Raw genomic sequence first — 10,957 nt, forward strand, 5'->3', positions numbered from 1 at the left:
ATCAATGGAATAGGTTAGGCACACAATAAATACTAGTAGTGTTTGATAACTCTAAATATCCAAGCTTTGGAGTCAAGAACTCACCATTTTAACAAAAATTGTTCAGAAAAACTGGAAAGCACTTTGACAGAATAAAGGCATAGACCAACATCTCACACCATATACCAAAAAATATCAAAATGGATACATGATTCAAACATAAAAAGGGTGATAAATAAGTAAATTGGAGGATAATGGAAAACTGTACTTGTCAGATATATGGATAAGGGAATAGTTTATAACCAAAAAAAGTCAAAGATGATCCCAAAAAGTAGAAATGAATAATTTTGATTACATCAAATTAAAAAAAGTGGTTTTGTACAAACAAACCATTGTAGCCAAAATTAGAATGAAATCAGGAAACGGAGAAAATTTTTACATTCTAAAAATACAGGGAGCTGAACCAAATTTATAAAATTAAGGGCCATTCCTGAAGTGATGTGTCAAGTGATATGAACAAGTAGTTTTTAGAAAAAGAAATCAAAGCTATCAATAGTCACATCAAAAAATGCTCTATAGCTTTCTAGTTTCCATCTTTGCTGTGACAGAAGCAGGACTAGCATGGCTGAGTTGCCACTATGCAGCTGTTTGTCTGTGCGAAGGCTCTGCACACCCTCGACGTGACCAGGCAGGAGGCCGTTGCCCAGATCAAGGCCCACGTAGCATCCCTGGAGGGCCTCCTTTCCCCAAGGACCAGGTCCTGTTTCTAGGTGGCTCTAAGAGGATGAAGCCATCTTGGGGCAGTGCGGGGTGGAGCCTCTGTCCACTCTGGAAATGGCTGCTCAAATGCTAGGAGGTAAAGTCCATGGCTCTTTGGCCCGAGGTGGAAAAGTGAGGGGTCAGACACCTAAGGTGGCCAGGCAGGAGATGAAGAAGAAGAAGATTGGGTGTGCTAAGAAGAGAATGCAATACAAGTGATGCTTTGTCAGCGTAGTGCCCACCTTTGGCAAGAAGGAGTGCCCCAATGCCAACTCCTAATCCCCTGGTACTTTCTGTCTGTCCCCAATAAAGCCACTATGACTCTTAAAAATTAGTCATAATTAGAGAAATGCAAATCAAAATAATTCTGAGGTACTTCACACCTATCAATTTGGCTAATATTATAGAAAAGGGAATTTATGAATTCTGGAGATGTGGAAAAAATAGGGACACTGATCCTCTGTTGGAGTAGAGGGAGAGGGAGAGGAAGTTGGTCAAGCTATTCTGGAAAACAGTTTGGAACTAGGCCCAAAGGGTATAAAGCTTGGCATACCCTTTGACCCAGCAATGCCACTTCTAGGTCTGTGTCACAAAGTGATCAAAGATAAGGGAAGCATTTCTATATGTACAAAATTATTTATAGCAACTCTTTTTGTGGTGGCAAAGAATTGGAAATTTGTCTGAGGGAAGGCTCTGCACACCCTCGAGGTGTCCCCCATTAATTGGGGAATGGCTCAACAAGTTGTGGTATGTGATTGTGATATAAAACTTTTGTGCTCCATAATGAGGAGAATGGGTTAAAAAAGAAAAAACCTGGGGAAACATTGCAACTGATGCAAAGTTAAGTGAGCAGAACCAAGAGCACTTTGTACATAGTAATAGCAATATTGTAATGGTGAGCAATTATGAAAGACATAACTACTCTATTCAAGACAACTATCCAAGACAATTTCAAAGGTCCTGTGATGAAAAATGTTGTCCACTTCCAGAGAGAGAGAGAGAGAGAGAGAGAGAGAGAGAGAGAAAGAGAGAGAGGGAGGGAGGGAGGGAGAGATCTGATAAAATCTGAGTGTACATTGAAGCATATTATTTAACTTTATTTTTCCTGCTTTTTTGCAACATGGCAAATAGGGAAATAATTTTTCATGACTTTTCATGTATAATTGCTATCAATGGGTGATGGTAAAATAAGTTTTGAAATAATATTAAAAAGATCAATACCTTTAAAAAATCAATGAATATCTTCTTTAGTAGTGAGAGCATTCACAGAGAAAAAACCACGAGGGTGGGGAACCTGTGGCTTCGAGGCTACATGTGACCTTCTAGGTCCTCAAGTGTGGCCCTTTGACTGAATCTAAACTTCATAGAATAAACCCCCGTAATAAAAGGATTTGTTCTATAAAACTTGGATTCAGTCAAAAGGCCACACCCAAGAACTTAAAATGCCACATGTGGTCTGAGGCCACAGGTTCCTCACCCCTGCTAGGCATAACCCCTTGATATAAGAAGTAAGTTACTTAATAAAGGTCCTAATTCTTCTCTCCTATTTAAAAAGTCATAGCTATGACCATGATTAATCATGACTAACCAGGGTTCAATTAAGTTTATATAAAAAAACTAGAACACCAGATGATTCCTTGAGACAGAAGGAAAAAATACATTCACTTTGATGAGGATGAAACTTTCAAAATTTCTAGATCTAAGAACAAACTACTACACAGGGCACTCTACGACTACCAGTGTGTTCAACACAGCACACCCAGATATGCCACACCATGACCTCAAGTGAGGTTCCACAGTATATTTATAAAAAAACTCATATATGTATAAATTTACATACATAAATATACACATGTGTAAAGATGCATATGTATATATGATAATGTTATGCATATATACATATATGAAGGCAGAAAAATATATGTGTTTATTATTAAGCAGTAAGCATATGCTTTTTAACATTTTCTTTAAGATGGAGCATCATTAGGGAGGGAACTGTTTTTACTATTCCATCACCATCATAGTTCGTTACTATATAGTATAATTCACAGATTGTAAAGAAAAATCTGACATAGTATATTTTATATACTATATTTACATAAATAAGATAATATAATAGATTTAATATTTGTTACAAATAAGACCAGCTAGTTACTTTCAGGGTCTTGGGTTGTACCATAAAGGCTGTCCTTAATTTGGAATGAGTTTAGTTTTGGAGGAAGTTAATTTTTTCCCTTAATTGTTTTAAAATGTTTTCAACATTTTTTTGCCATATTTTCTTTATTTGGAGATATTTAAAAATAGATTTGACATTTACTGCATGAATTTTCCCACATTTCTAATATGAACATTTGTTTCATTAGTTTAGCTAATTGGAAGTTTATAACTATTTGTTTGAAGGTTGATGCTCTCCTTCACTTTCCTGTATTTTTTTAAGTATTAAATTACCCCCAAAGATAGCCTGGTAAAATTGGAACCAAAGTTGAGTACATAAGCAAAGTTTGAGAGAAATATTCTACTAGGCTTCAGTATCTAGATAATAGTTCATAGGACTTAAAGATGGAAGGGACATTAAGGATCATCTAGCTCAACTCCTACCATTTACAAATAAACAAACTGTGTTCCAGAGAGGTGGGACTTATCTAAGGTCACACACACACACACACACACACACACACACACACACACACACTCACACACACACACACGCACATATAAATTCGAGATAACTTAATGTCAAATTCTGAAAATAATTAAGGCTCAGTAGTATTAAAAACATCAACAAAGCCCTAAGCCCCATTATTCTCTGAGTACATTCATCAGGCTGCAATAATAATGGGTAATGTTGTCGGCAAATGAGATTCATCATTTTCAAAAATGTTTTGTAGTCAAGGTTTCGCCCAATATGGCAATGATCAAGGGAAAAAATAATGGGAAATGCGACAGAAATTTAAAAAAAGAATTCTCTGTAAAGTCAGAGAGTCAATGCTGTGTGCATGTATTCATTCAGCTCGTGGGTAAATTAAGATGAAAGAAAGACAAGTACAGGAAAAAAACAGACATATTTTAACTGATCGAGTCATTTTTCCTTGATTTGGAAATCTGGTCACCATCTCTGTCATGAAAATCAAGGAGGCTGACTTGTCGTAACTGGTACATTTTACAAAGGTAGTCAGTTACCTTTTGAAAGTCTCTGCTGGTTAGAAGAAACCAAACTTCTCATCTTTATCAACAATTTCCTTTCTTCAGTTTTCCCATTGTTGTAAATGGTAACCTCCATTCTACTTTTACAAAGACTGGAGGACTGAGGTTTATTTTTTATTCTTCCCTTTCTTTCAAACTCCCATTTCTCTTAATACTTGATGGAATTTCTTCCTGTGAAATCTCTCACAAGCATACCTTACTTGACCTTCCCACTGATGCCATGCTAGTGTTTTGATGCCTAGCAACATACCTAACTTACTACAAAGAGACTCCTACTGGTTTCTTTGTCTCTAGTACCTCTCCATCAATTACAGTCTGTTGTATTGCTGCTAGATTGTTTTCTAAAACAGTGTATTCATAATATTCTTTTCTCAAAAAGTGCTCTGCAGTGCCTACAAAATAAAATCCAATTTCCTCAGCCTACAAGTAAAAAACCCCTTCAAGTTGGCCTTAGCCCTTTTCCAGCCTTATTTCTTGTCATTTCCTGATTCACACAATGTAAATGTATCCTGAACATTCCAGCCTTTGTTCATGCTATAGACTTGTCATTGAAATGTCCTCTTGTCCAAATTTTATCTATCCTTCAATATCTCCTGGAATAATGATATATTTCTCAACCATTCTAAGAGCCCACATTGACCTCATCTCTTCCTAATTCCCTCAGATGTATTTTATTGACATTTAATGTCATGTTATTTAACATGTCATATAATGTTAATTCTTCACATATGTGACTTGTCCCAATTACAGTCCATGAAGATGGAGACATGGTGTTTAGTATTTTTGCTTCCACTGTGCTTCTACCACCCCCTATGCACACACAGTGTATAGGTTTGTAGGATTATGTACACATGGAACTCAATAATAAAGGATTTAGGATGGCCATTATATTTATTTTGTACTGAAGATAAAGGAAAAGATATCAAAGGCAACTTATAAAAAAGATAACCAGATGTCCACAGATACTATGCTTTTAAAATAGGAATAGCATATATCTAAAGCTGAACTCCAATCAATAGTGAATTCATATTCAATGTCACACAGAAGGCAAGATCTAAGTTAATGTTCTTAACTGGGGGACAGTAGGTAAGAATCCTAGGCTATACTTCTAGCTCTTCCATTGTGAAAACTTTGCCCTTTGATTCATCCAGGAAAATTAAAAGAACATTTCATTTATAGTTATCTTAGAGAGCCAAGTAAAAAAATTAAAAATCTCCTATTGGATTTGGGGTATTTCTGATGGTTCAGGTTGCTGGTTTACAACATGGATGATTTTTGGTGAACTTTTATGTGCATGAATTGTTTGGCATTCTTTCAATACTTTACAAAGCTTCTTTTTATATTAAGGGTAAGGAAAGCGAGGATGGGATGCTTGGCATGTTCCAAGCAAATCAACCACTGTCATTATGTGGCCACCATCTTCCCTCAAACCCTAATACAGATAGTGTAATATTCTGAGTCCAAGAACCTTGGGAAAATTAGCGGCCCTCTTCAGCTACTGGCACTGGCTTCTTCCAATCTAAGCCCCAGTGTCACAAATGGAGGGGAGGAATTCGCTGTAGAGAAGATGCCCATCTTCCTTATAATCACCAACCTCAACTATCGACTGACTGCCTCATAGCCTAAGATCCCTAGGAGTAGAAATATTTCCTGTTATCACTTTCCTGCAATTAGAACAGTCCCTGCAGTCATCATCAAGAGACGCAACCCTTGGGGAAATTTTCTGCAGAAACTCCTCAGCCTACAACTACATACGAACTATTGAAGACCTGAAAAAGAAAATTCTTGCTTCTGAAGTCCTTGGCACCGTAAGATGTTTCGGCATCAGAAATGATGCAATTTTGACAATCAGGTAAAAATAAACATTTTTACTGATAAAGTAAATGACATTAAATAAGATGAATTACCATTTGCTTTGTTCTTGCTTTCTAACATACACAGGACCTTTCATTTGACTTATAGCTAAAACCTCTTTTTATTTGTTGTTTCCCCCATTAGAATATTAGTTTCTTAACAAAAGAGACTGTTTTGCTTTTCTATTTGTATCTCTAACACTTAGTACAGTACTTTGTACATAGTATACGCTTAATAAATGTTTTCCATTTATTTGTTGACAGTTTTTTAAATGAATAGTTGTGTTATTTAGATAGTTATCAGTCTCTGTCTCTATATCTTTTTCTCACTTATGTGTGTTGAGTACATAGATGTGGATTGCTCTGTCTCAAACAGATTGCCTTCTGGCATATTATCATGTCATCAGAAACACTACTTAGATTCCATGTGATATTGTCTGCTTGGTTGCTGGAGTCTGAAGGAAATCAGATTATGGAAAATAGAATTTTTTTAAAAATCAAAAATTCAACTCCACAGTCCTGGCTCTAAATTTCAGAGTCCAATCACAGAATTTTCTTACTGGAAAGGATCTTATAAATCAACTATTCAGACCACAGCTTCTCTGATAAAGATTTAAGGGTTTTGGTGGATTGCAAGTCACATGATATGACTGCCAAAAAAGCTAATAAGAACTTGTAATGCATTTGGAGAGGCATAGCTTCTAGGAATACAGAAGTGACAATGTCTCATTGTTTTGCCTTCTTCAAAACTCATCTGAAGTATTGTTTTCGTTTTCACCTGTGAACTCCACAGCTTATGAAGGCCATTGACAAACTGGATAACACAAAGCAGTGTACATTCAGGATGGCAAGTCCATGTCGTATGAGGAAACCTTGAATGAACCAGGGATGTTTAGTCTGGAGAAGAGAAGTTTATTAGTACTTTCTGGAGGGCTCTAGCCAGGAGTGGTGCTCAGGAGGTCCACCCTGCCCCCTGCCCTTTGCCTCAGGCCCCATGAGGATTCTGAGAGGGTTTTCTCACCTCAGAGCCCATCCCAACCTTCTTAACTAGCTCTATTTTTCCTTCCTTGCTTTACATCTTTCCTTCCCTTATTTTCACCTGTGCTGGAGGGAACCCTGAATCCCAATTCTGCTACGGTACTTAGGGGTATGCTAGAGCCAGCTCAAACAGGTTCTCCAGAGTCAGTTATCAAATTTTCAGTGTGAGCAATTAAGCTATGAATCATGAATTTATTGTTTTATTGATTTGTTGACTTAATAAATGTTAATATTGCAAATTTAACTTAAAAGTATATCCTCTGGAAAGACATTTGTTAAATATTTACCAGGATGCCCCTGGATCCATTCCCTCCTTTTTAACGGTGCACTCCTCCAAAACTCCTGCCCTTTAGGGCAGACTTCCTAATGCATCTTTAGGACTCTTGGACCTTGCCATCCACCTTGCTGCAGTACCCCTAGGAATGTAGGCCTTTCTATCAGCTCTACAGCTGAATTCTTCCACATGTGTCATCTTTCCCTATTAGAACATGAGCTCCTCAAGAGCAAGGATTTTGTGTTTGTATCCTCAGTGCCTAGCACAGTGCTTGGAACACAGTAAATGCTTAATAAATGCTTTCTTATGCATCATCCATTCCAGTAGGAGGGAGTGGGGAATGATTTCTCTTTTCGAATATATGAAGTGTTTTCATGTCAGAGGACAGTTTAGACACGTTCTGTTTGGCCCCGGCAAGTAGCACCAGCACTACTAGGTGGAAGTTTCAAAGAGGCTCCTTTTGGCTAGATGTTAGGGAAAAAATCTTAACGATAAGAGCGTTTGAGAGAAGTAGCTGATTGCTCTCCTTGGAAATCTTTAAGCAGAGGCTACATGATCACTTGCACAGCACAGGTCTTGGGTATATTCTAGCGGAAACTTCTTTCATGCACAGATTAGACCAGATGACTGCTGAGGTCCCTTCCGATTCTCAAATTCCATGACGCTGTGATACTTCAACCTCCTTGTTTTGCAGATGAGGAAACTGAGACTGAGAGACTTTTACAACTTTTTCAGGGTCACAAGATAGTGTTAAAGCAGAGAGGTGTCTACTATCAGTTCTTTCATGTTAACTGTCTTCTTCCAGTCATTCTCACCTTGCTTCCTCAACTTCCTGAATTGAATGTCAAAGATTGCCACGGAGGAACAGAAAGAGACAGATAGACAGGCACAGATAGACAGAGACAGAAAGAAGAGAGAGAAAAGACAGAGACACAAAGAGACAGACACAGACAGACACAGAGAGACAGACAGAGATGGACAGAGATGCAGAGAATGAGATATAAACAGAGAGGAATGCGGAGAGACAGACAGACTCATGGTTAGCAGTGGCACTCTGTAATCCCCCTTCCTCACTTCTCAGGATCTGTGAGATGTATTTTCTCTAAGATGAGGGGAAGGCATTATGTGGATTATGACAAGCTAAGGAATTTTCTTTGAGGCCAACAAAACTTCATCCTCAGTATGCATTCCTCCTAGTCATAGAGAAGTATCAGTTTCACTGGGATGGCATAATTTTCATGCTTGTGCTCCTATCATTTAACATTGTGTTTAAATGGTAGCTCTTTAATAAATGTTTATTGATTAGATTTTTTATTTCCTTCAGGCTGTCCATGGAATCATCCTTCTGACACTGGTGTGAGGAGAGTATGAGCTCAGGATATGAGATGGCAAAACTTCCTGTATGTCGCAAAATTATATTTGACAATTTCATTGGATCATAGGATTTGAATTGGAGGCGACCTTAGAGAGCTAGTGAAATCTAACCTCCTAGTTTAACAGATGGGGAGACTCAAATGAAGAGAGAAGCAACTTACCTAAAAATAACTTAAGCAGTAGAACTTGAGTTAGAACCTAGGTCCTCTCATTTCAAATCCAATTCTCTGCAAAGCTAGAAATGGTCTAGAATCTTAGGTCTTATTTTTCCATTTTTTAGGCTCCTTCTTTTTAATTCCTCAAAGCATTTGTTAAACTGTTGAATGAGTGGGCTATGACTCAGTGCTTGTGTGATAATGATATAATTGGTAGATAAGGCTGGAGAGGAGACAAGCTAAAGGGCTGATTAGTGGTCGGATGGGAAAATTGCATTAGAAATTGTCAAGTCTGCTGTAAGATTACAGCAGGGCGGCTGGGCTTATAAACATTCAAGTCACATTCAAACCTTTGACAGCAACTCTAATGTCAAATTCATATCCTGTCCCTATAGTGTCTCTGGCCTGGTAAAGTTCAGAGCTGAACATCCAGGAAGTCAACACTGGTCAAACCCCTGTGTTTACAGAGTGTGATTTGTATTTATAACAAATCATTTATTTGGCTGAGTCCCAAGTCACACAATTAATTAAATTGTAGATTGTTCCAAAAAAAAAAAAACCTCTTATAAGTCAATCAGAGGCCTTTTTTCACAATGCTTAGCTGATGAAGAAATTGCTTTTAATTTGTGTTATTATTTATTACCCTAGAAAATGAGTGACTAATACCACGAGGCAAACAGATGTGTTAGTTTCCTGAGTGACTTAGCTCTGGCCTGGTCCTTTCTGCTTTAGGCCTAGACATCATAAGCTATCCCAGATCACAGGCCAGACCAGAGAAGTACATGATGAGGTTGTTGGGAAAAAGAGATTATTATTTTGTGCATTTCCTCACTATAGTAGATGTAAAATGCTCTTACTTTAGATAAAGTCAGAGCTTCATGTGAGTTCCTCAACTTTTGCCCGGCAACCATTTATGCTGAGACCTTGTTTTTTCTATTAAATAGAAGGGTAATGAGGAGAGTGAGGAGAAGGAAGCAGAAGAAAACCAGAAGAGGCTGGATGCCACACAACAGAGTAATGGGTCCCAGATTTGGGTCAAGGCAGGACAGGATGGGAGAAAGAGAGAGACAGAAAGAGACAGATAGACAGGCACAGATAGACAGAGGCAGAAAGAAGAGAGAGAGAAAAGACAGAGACACAAAGAGACAGACAGACACAGAGAGACAGACAGAGATGGACAGAGATGCAGGGAATGAGATATAAACAGAGAGAGACACGGAGAGACAACTGACTCACGGTTAGCAGTGGCACTCTATTAACATCCAACTATCTCCTTAGAGAAAAGCAAATTTTCATGAAGCCAAATGTCAAAGGACAAGGCTTTAGGAATGATTTTTGTTCAAGGGGACTTCAAGTACATGGAAAAATAATTATTTTACATGCAATTTAAGTGTCCTTTGAAAATAGTTGTACAGTTTGGTGGTCTTAAAAATCTTTCTTGCCTCAGTAGTTGTGAGTTGCAGGAGTGGAGCACCTGCAGCCTCGAGGCCACATGTGGCCCTCCAGGTCCTCAAGTGCAGCCCTTTGACTGAATACAAACCTTACAGAACAAATCCCCTTAATGAAAGGATTTGTTCTGTTAAACTCGGACTTAGTCAAAAACCCCCACCCAAGGACCTAGAGGGCCACATGTGGCCTCGAGGCTGCTGGTTTCCCCCTCCTGGTAGGATTATGAAATATTGATTTCTTTTTTCTGTTTCTCTATATTATTTTGTTTCTTAACCATTGTAACCAGTATGAATAACCATTCTAATCCTGGAAAAGCACCTGCTTAGAATGACTCATTTCCTTTAGGGAATGGTCTGTGCTTAATTTTTCATTTCCTAGGTAATAAATCCCCAGATAAGGAACCTAAAACCTAGAGAGAGGAACTGATTTGTCCACGGTCATATACCTATAGAATCACAGAGGCACAATTTAAACCCAGGACTTCTGACCCCACATATACTTTTCAATAAAGGACTTTGACTTTCACTTTTTTTCATTCTTTACTAAATCTGTCTCAGCTCAGTCTTTTCTAGGCAATATAGAAAGCTACTTCCTTGGGCTTCTGGGTGGGCCCTTGGAACACGAAAGGTGTATTTGACACTGCCATGGAGAAACTCAGTGCTTTCTTTTTTTTATTACATTAATACATTTTTATGGCATAAAATGAGTATTCCTGTAGCATAGTACGATAAAAAGATGACTGTACATGAAATTGTAAATCTACTATGCACAGCTTGCTATTCCTTTCAATTACACAACAAAATTATCATGTTAATTTCTTTTTTCTCCTTTTTTTCTGCCCTCCCCAACTCTGCTCTAGAGATATCTACCAT

At 38.0% G+C, this 10,957-nt stretch overlaps 1 pseudogene; it reads left to right on the forward strand.

Moving 5' to 3' along the window:
- The first annotated feature begins 617 nt into the window (after positions 1-617).
- Positions 618-1,017, forward strand: LOC114034243 (annotated as a pseudogene).
- The last annotated feature ends 9,940 nt before the right edge of the window (positions 1,018-10,957 follow it).

This window comes from Vombatus ursinus, unplaced genomic scaffold (genome assembly GCF_900497805.2).
Source record: "Vombatus ursinus unplaced genomic scaffold, bare-nosed wombat genome assembly UNPS02008685.1, whole genome shotgun sequence".
In the NCBI taxonomy this organism is placed as follows: Eukaryota; Metazoa; Chordata; class Mammalia; order Diprotodontia; family Vombatidae; genus Vombatus; species Vombatus ursinus.